The sequence below is a fragment of the Dreissena polymorpha genome, chromosome 3, assembly GCF_020536995.1.
Source record: "Dreissena polymorpha isolate Duluth1 chromosome 3, UMN_Dpol_1.0, whole genome shotgun sequence".
Lineage (NCBI taxonomy): Eukaryota > Metazoa > Mollusca > Bivalvia > Myida > Dreissenidae > Dreissena > Dreissena polymorpha.
Window position 1 is genome coordinate 27,364,110 of NC_068357.1, and position 9,576 is coordinate 27,373,685.

At 32.8% G+C, this 9,576-nt stretch overlaps 1 long non-coding RNA gene across 1 annotated transcript in view; it reads right to left on the reverse strand.

Annotated features, from left to right (window-relative positions):
- LOC127873402 (uncharacterized) overlaps positions 1-8,350 on the reverse strand; it is a 35,750-nt gene extending 27,400 nt beyond the window's left edge. Inside the window, exon 1 of the long non-coding RNA XR_008046132.1 lies at positions 8,185-8,350. This is a non-coding gene — a long non-coding RNA (uncharacterized LOC127873402). The remainder of the gene's footprint in view (positions 1-8,184) is intronic.
- Between the last annotated feature and the right edge of the window lie 1,226 nt (positions 8,351-9,576).

A 9,576-nucleotide genomic window follows, 5' to 3' on the forward strand; every position in this document is an offset into this window, starting at 1 on the left:
TCATTCCTGTCAGATAATTGTCAGATTATTCATCACATATTATTGTGTTGTGAATACTGAACGTGTCTGCTTTGCATTACCTTAAGCCTGATTTACCATAACGTAAATTTAATTCGAAAGTAAAACTAAACAAGTACTGCACACATTTCTAAATTAAACACATTATTATTATCATTCATTTTATTTCTAATGTTTCCACCGTGACGCGCGCTTTGATCGTCCTGCAAATTTTGAATATGTAACTTTCTTGGCGACATTATTTCGACTATTTTTGAATTTCTACTAGATTACGATATGATTGTTAATAATGCGATTGTGTATAGCTTTTCTGAATACTTATCTATTATTTGAGATTATAATACTGTGCATTATTTTGTAATACTTGATAACTCCTAAAATTAAGTGCATGACCTCATTTGAGAATTATGACTTATTTTATACCATTGATACTGATCATAAGTGTCAATTTTGAATTAATGTTGTACTATTATTAATACGCATGTTTTTGATTATCACATGAGTCTGATGTTTAATTCTTGGTTTTTTATATTGAAATTCGATTTAAAATGAGCATATAAAAAATGATAAGTAATACTATTTTCAAAAATCAGATTGATTATCTCCTTCATACATATTTATTATAACTAAATGGCTGGAAAATACATGCAAAACTGTATATATCATTTTTGTAAACGCTCAATCAAATATTTATTATTATTATTATTGTAAAAAGGAGTCATCGGGGACACTTAAGCAGGCGCCAAAATTAGTAGAAGTGATATCTTTATGAAATATATGTAGATGATGTACCACTATACGCATGCTCTTTGTCGATAAAGAGACTTTAGCCTACTAAATTTCTCATTGATGTGTGCGATTTTAGCTGGCGTAAGTTCGAAGCCTTCTAGAGATATGATCGAAACAAATTATTGTTTCTTCACTATGTCATCAATATAACATTGTTAATAGATATATATGAACTGAAGAAGAGGGAACATGCATTGTTCTGATAAATGCCTACATTAAAGGAAATAACCGTCAATATACCCATTTAAAACCAACTTAATTGCTGCTATACTTCGGACCAACACGAATTTGAAAGCAAATTTACTAGTAATAAGGCAAAGATGAATTAACTATAAATATCGAGATGTTTTAAGAATTGGAATATAGTGATAACAATTTGTATGCAGTGATATGCAAGTTCTTCTTGTTATCAAGATGGGTAAAACATAGCTAACGGTGTTCTATGATAGGATATAACTAAAATATGAATGTCAGTCGATTTCAAATACTTTGCATAGCATCTTGTGCGTAGTGTAACAATAATAAGTGCATTAATTGAATCTTCTACAAAAACTCTTTATCTGGACAGGAGTATTCATAGGATAATAAACATACTTATTTAAGTACATAGTCACAATAATAGTATAGTTTAAGTTGTGTATGTGCATATGAAATCACTAAGATTTGCTAGAACACTTCTAACTATCAACATACCGTCTGTCTGTTACATTCTTTGTTAAGAAGAACACTCACAGTTCCCAAGTATTGCTTGAAGTGTGCAGGAATGGCTTGGTATTAAAAACTTAACAAAACTTCCTTTGGCAGTCTGAAGAGGGTGAATGTTAAATAAGTATAAAGGGGCCAAAGGCCTAAGGCGCTCACCAGAGACCCCAAGGAGCATAACTGTTCTTAGCAGGTAGGTTTCACAAGGTTTCAAATTAGACGTATAATGAAAATTATCCCAACTCCTGACTTCCAGGTTCTAAAACAACCAACTATCATTTTCGAACTCAGCCAAGATATATACAAATTGTTAATGCTCTGAGCAAGTTTCACGATGAGTAGGTTAACGCATGTGACTTCTTTAGTGTTCAAATGGTTTTACTTTAGCCACATAAGTATAATTGCCACGCCTCATGGCGGCCATGTTTTGCAATGGACCGGAAACATATTTCACTCGTTTGAGAAATCATGAAACAAAGGTTTACAGGAAGTTTCATGAAGATTGCGCAAACAAACGTAACTTTTATAATGTTCACAACATTTTCCTTTATACCTAGTGACCTAGTTTGGACGCCACATGACCCAGTTTTGAATTCATCGGATATATCATGGGCCAGCGCTTCCACTAGCTTTTAAAAATTGGTATTCATTTCTTCCATGACTTAAATTTTGGAAGTTCCAGTCATAATATCTGGAAGTCCTACTTTATTTCATTATTGTATAATGGACTTTCGAACCATGAGTTGAGTGTTGTTTTGTGTGTTTTTACGATTGTTAAAATACAATAAAAGGAAAGGTTACTATTTTTCTATATAACACATATACAATTAACCACATCATAATATACATTAAACATAACACGTATCTTCACATATCTAAAGCTGTTTTCTAGCTACTCGTTGTTCGATATCCCAACCAAGTAAAGCAGAATGTTATTTCAATGCGTTTTAAAGAGACAAATGTGCACCAGTCATTTAATAGTTATTGTCAGGTAAAACTTGTCTTGAATAGTTAATTTAATGGTATTTCATTTTACTGTTCCAATTAAATGTGAAAATTGAAAATAGTTTTCCTATTCAAAACTACAACAAAAATTATTTGTATAGATACGTAAGTAAATATGTACACCAGATGATTGTTATTGTTTACAATCGACATTTTTTTCCGCATGAGCACTGACTGGTTTGCAAATGCACTGTTAACATTTTCTTAAAACATATGCATACATACATGCGTTTTTTCAATACCTCGATACAAAAATACAAAACAAACATTAAACCACCTAAATTGTAATTAACGGATATCATATTCAGTACCAATATTGCATATATCAATAAATAATTTAATATTTACAAAAAAAAACGAGTAAGTAATTTGCATCATATTAAAGGTGGTCTCAAGAATAAACATCGACAAGTTCACTATTGTAACGATTTAAAATAAAGCCATAAAGTAGCCTTACTATTTCTTGTGCAAGGAATTAAAAAAATTAAATTAAAGAAAACAACAAAAACATATTATGAATCATGAAAATCTAGATGCAAGAAATGTTATTGTAATTATCAATGTACCGACTGTGCTGCTGTCAGTTATTTTTTATGAAAGGTTGTAAGAGGTGCATTGGAGCATGGGAGCAACCATAAAGCAAAGCTAAGTACATATTAGTTTTGTATTGTGATATTTATTTTCATTCACATTCGATGATAAAAATCATAAATTTTAAAGTATAACTGAAGTTATGTAAAACACGGATAATAGTACATATATGTTTAACAGTATACGTTTGGCTTAGGTGAACAAACCGACCTAGTCAATGTGTTGACCTAAGAACAGTTTATTGAGTTTGTCTGATATCTTATTTGCGTTTTGTAGAAGGTATCCTGTTCAAAAGGTTTGAAATAACTTGTTTTAGGATATTAAGCGAGTTTGAAAATATTCAGATTAATAATTGCATGAAATAATGAACTATGTTTGAACGCACCATTATCTAATGTGTTGGTTTTGCTTAACGAAAGAAACATGTTTTACAAGTTTGGCTTTGTTTAGTGTTTTATCAGTTCTAACACAGGCAGGGCGGTATCCTAAATTACTCGGATCTGTGACTTAGCCAGAGTTATTTGACATCATAATATGATGGTTTACACCGAAGTAACACTCGATTTACAAGTATCTATCAGTACAGCAAGGACCAACGGGGTCGTTAGTTTCGTTTGACATCCTTCACGTATGTAAAGATAAGCTTAAAAGAACAAGATACTACTTATACTTCCATGATTTGATTGTATTATCTATATAAACCCAGACTAAACATATTGATTGGTGACTCCATTTACACAAGGATGTGCATCTTGACGTAACAGGTATTATTTTTTACCACTTATATCATCCATTTATAGTGTTTTAGGATGTAAGATCGTTTCCACTTTACTGAACATTAGTTACTTGTCGTTAAAGATAAAATTAACTTCATATCACTTGCGGTTTTAAAGTTATACTGGTTTTAAGTCAACGCGTATGGACCAGTTGGCTGGTTGGCAAAAGAACTGGTTGCAGTAACACAAAATATATACATACACGCATGTTCTTAGTTAACCAATCGATCAGAAATTCCGAAAATAACATTGAGCAACAAATTAATTATGAAAATATATCATATTGAGTACCAATATCGATTCTTTATACATTTATTTGAAGTAATACAGGTTAATAATTAATCATCAACATCAGAGCAAAGATCGCCTCCAGACTAAACACCGACAATGTAAATGCTTTAACAACAACAACAAAACTATAAATTAGCGTATTTAAAAAAAAAGGCGATAAATAAATTCAATACGAAACTAATAAATTATGTTATAAATCTTAAATATATGGTACGTTCGCAAACATTGGTTCAACTCTTGGTCATAAAGCGCTTATAGTTCCATAACGAGGTTTCAGAACAAGCGATTTCCGTTCACGTTTTTTTGGAAGGGTGAAAAGTTGGAGGTAATTATTGTGTTATTATGTGGTTCAAAATACTAGAATGGTTGGTGTTTTTGAGTGAAATTTTGTATATTTTATGTCCTAAAGTCTTCAATATGACTTTCCACTTTCATTTAAAGTAGAGAAATGTCATTTTGTAAAGGTCACTAGGTGATCACTTCCGGTTCACTTGACGCATAAGTCGGGGGCCGTATACACGTTACCGTAACTTCGACACGCGTATTACATGCATGTTTTACATATTTATTCTGCTGTGCACTGCCTACTTTTGGTTATAAATCTTTGTTTACATGCACAGCATATATATTGTAATTAAATTTATTCATAATAGTTTCCCCCGTTTTTTATGTAAATAAATGAACTGACCAAGGGAAGACAAACTGGTATCATTTCAATATATCTGACAATACTGTGAACTCCTTCCTTTGCATCCAAACCTGATGTTATGTTTATTCAAATGAGTCATGGATCTCAATTATATACTTCTTTTGACTATACCTGTACTGTTATATATGCTGTCTCAGAACATATTTGCAGAATATATCCCGATTACAAATTATTACTATAAAGATAAAGTTAGAAAATGATTTCAAATACATTGTTGGATTTTTATATTCATAAAATATTTGGTTAAACCCTTGGTATATCATTTATATTTGCAAATAGCCATCCATAGGAAAGCAGAGCAAAAGATCACCTCAATGTAGTCCCGCTGTAAAGTTGCAAAATCTGTGAAGTGCGTAATTAATTCCTAACATCAATTAAATAATTATACAGCGGAAATGTGTTCACATATAATGTGCATCTCATAAGGATACACATACAAGTTATAATTATTCTTTAAATTTCATTACAAATGCTGTCTTTATCCTAGATGTGAACTTTATAAAACTAGAGTACAGTTACATACATATCTTAACTATGGATTTAAATGAATATTATTCTCATGTAATTCTAAATGAACATAAAACATATCAAGGGTAATAGTTTGCCTTTAACAAAATGTAAACATATATACGGAATATTACGCTAGTCAATTGTTCTAAGAGTTTGTATCACTCGAGTGGCTTGTGTGATGACGTATCACACGAGAAGCGGAGCCTCGAGTGTGATGCGAAATAGCACAAACCACGAGAGTGATACAAACTCTTGGAACAATTGACTAGCGTAATTTTTCTTTTATTATATACAACAACTAACAAAAACAGTTAAACATTGTAGTTTTTACTTAAACAAAACTGACAAAACAATGACTAAAACGGTACGCCATAGTTTATTTAAGACGCGTATGAATATAGTTTATGTAAATTAACGTGTAAACATTCGAACCGGGAAAACACAGGTTTCTGACACGCTTACCTTTATGCCATCGTTAATCCAATGTTTATAACAATAAAGTTGAAAACTTTAATCCGATGTTTATAACAAAAACGTTGAAACAATATGCACTTCCACTTCTTCCATGTCTTTATCGAAACTTAGTTTAAACCACACTATTTTATTGTATTCCTATCGAAATATACATTTATGCATGATAAACACACACTCAAAAATACGTTTTAAATTCGTTCGATGTTTTTTACGAATAGTTTACTGTTAAAAAACACCACGTTCGACATGTCCTTAAATTCCATAGAGTTTAGATAAAACTATTGTGTTTCGTCACAGAAATGAAGTCTCACGATGTACTACGTAATATATTTCGTAATATAAAATATTTCTATTTTCGGTGCGCGTAATGTGACGTCATTAAATGGGTCGAAGAAGTCCGGCTAGTATGGTGATACGGAATTGGAAACAGCGAGTAGTGTAATACGGGATTTTTTATTTCAACGATTGATACAACCTGTATTTTGTTAAAAGCATTAAACAGGTATATAATAAACAATGTTATTAAACCATGATGGTTATAAAACTAAATACAGTTATGTGGTTTTAGCTCATATGATTACATTGTGCTACAAGAATTATTTTGAATAGCACAATAGGGTTTGAGTGTTATCATTTTAGCCCAGATATGATGAATATGGTGGCTCTATTTGATCAGCATGGGTCGGTGAGTTTGTCTGTTGGTATTGTGTCTGTAGACACAAGTTGAATTTGATTTATCTCGGTGGCCTTTCAACAGAGTGGCGTGAACTTTTATACTAATATGCAATACCATAGTCTGCATTGGCCCGTCAATTTTTTATGAATTCACTTCAAACTGAACTGGTAGCCATTGTTGCTTTAGGTTGAAATTCAAAGTGGCCAACATATAAGTTAAGTTACAATTTTGCTGTGGCAAGGTACTGTATGGTAATATTATTCACATCAAGTGATAGCTCTTGTTGAGGTTTTGATCAAAGCGTCATCTCTACATTTCTCTACATTTCAGAAATATGGCAAAGGAAGCATTTCCAAAGGAAGCAAAGGAAGCATTTCCACAGGGAAAGGTCTTCAAGTTGGACAAGCTTTTTGATAGACGTAAAAGTAAAAGAAAACCTCCATAAGACAAGCGTCTAAGAACAGTTCTGTTTCTGTTTTCTTAGACGTCGTCTGTGGAGAAGCTCTGGACAGCAGAAAAGGCCCACAACCTGTTCGTATGCGGTTAGCTCTTTTATGATATTTAAAGAGATTTTAACGCATTGTATCGAGCAATTAATGTCTCCTTGTGTCACAAGGCTTTTGGAAAGTCATCTACTACATGATGCAAGTTGGTGTAAGGTTGTAAGGAGTTCAGTGTATTTGCACCACTTTATTCTATGCCGATGTACGGCTGTTGTGTGAATAATATTTAAATTTTATTACATATTGTTATCTCGTTTGCACCATTTAAGTCATATGCATATGTTCTGCTGTTGGAGCATACTATTTGCACTTTATTTCATATTATGATCTCTTTTTGCACTATGTTATTCTTATTCTTATGCACACTGTAACAAGTACTGCTTTTGTGTGCATAATATGTACATCAGACTTTATTTTTCTACAAAATATGTGATATATAATATATATATATATATATATATATATATATATATATATATATATATTTGTTTAAACCTTTCAATGCTGCATTTTAATATTGTGATTATTGTACGTGGCTATGGACTGGACTTAATAAAAATTACCCAGCATTGAAAGTGTAATGTCAACAGGCAGTTGACTTGTAAGAAATACAACTGTAACACTATTACTTTATTTTTTTTTTTTTATTTGCACCCCACATTGTGCAAAAATGACTGTATAAATGTGTCTCTTCTCTGTACACAAACTGTCAAAATTGACAGTCAAAATCCTCGTTGAGATGATACCAGATTGCACACACCTTTACATATCTATAAATAGATATGAGTGTCGGAATTGATTAACTTAGATCGGAATATAATTTTTAATTCGTAACAAAAGCATTATCATTCACCCACGAAAAAAGAGAAATATGTCTAACGCAATTGTTGAATTTGCTGCGAAAATGCGAAAGGACGACCGGAACTGCATGAATTACTGTACATTTTTTGTTTACCATCATGCCTTTTCATGGCCGTCGATAAGTATATGCTTAAATATATACGACATACCGGATAAAAGCAATCGATATAAACTTGTAGTAAATGAAGTGTTCATTAATAAATGTTCTGAATATAAACGGAAACGATTAACACATAAATGGGTACGGATCTAACAGGGTACGAGATGAGAATACAATACCTTCTTAGTTGGTACATTTATCCGTGATAGCACACATGAATCCATTTTAATTACTTAAATAGCAATTCACGTTAGCAAATTCTGGACACACAGAAACGTGTAACTGTACAATTAATCATAATATTATTTGAAACTTAAAACACACTCCACGATCACATCCGCAATATGTTAGTAGTTAGTGTTATGTGGTTATTTCCCTTATTTTCATTGTGCATTATGTAACGTTAGTAAAAAAGATATCGGTATCAAATCGAATCATATGCTGTTAAATAAAATATTACAAATATGAGGCATATACGAAAATAACTAATAACTTACATTGATATCTTGTCCGCTATCTCTTCCCATTTATTTTTTTCTTATAAACGTTATTTTTCGGCCCCAACACCCTCAAATAGCAGGCTCCAGTTGTCCCGTATTAGCGCATTGGGGGCAATCTCTGCTGGCTCGGTCCAATCTGGAGCCGTCTGTCGCTTCAATTCTGTTTCATCCATCTTGGTCAGATAATTGAATAATCACTCCTGCTATTTGTGACGCTATTTTGCGCGTTTTCTCTTATAGAAAGTGCGCTTAGTCATGACGTCATAAAAAACAAAATTATTTAATTATATTTCAAATATTCGCGAATACGAATCCTAAGTCTGTCTTAAGTAAGTCTAAGTCTTAGTCAAAGTCTGAGTTTGAGTTCAAATTTGAGTTTATTATTGGTGAATACGAATCCTGCTTTTACCATGTGATCTTACACGTGCATTCTCCACCCAACACAGGCTTACCTGCTTTACCACGTGATCTTATTAGTGCATTCTGCACACAACACAAGCTGACCTGCTTTACCACGTGATCTTTTAAGTGCATTCTGCACACAACACAAGCTGACCTGCTTTACCACGTGATCTTATAAGTGCATTCTGCACACAATACAAGCTGACCTGCTTTACCATGTGATCTTATAAGTGCATTCTGCACACAACACAGGCTTACCTGCTTTACCACGTGATCTTATAAGTGCATTCTGCACACAATACAAGCTGACCTGCTTTACCATGTGATCTAACAAGTGCATTCCGAACACAACACAGGCTTACCTGCTTTACCAAGTGATATTACAAGTGCATTCTGCACTAAATACAAGCTGACCTGCTTTACCATGTGATCTAACAAGTGCATTATCCACAAAGCACAAGATGACTTGCTTTACCCTCTGGTCTTACAAGTGCATCCTGCACACAGCAAAATTGGACTTGCTTTACTACGGGATCTTACAAGTGCATTCTCCACACATAATAAGCTGACCTACTTTACCATGTGATGCTACAAGTGCAATCTGCACACACTACAAGCTGACCTGCTTTCCCACGTGATCTTACAAGTGCATTCTCCACACAGCACATG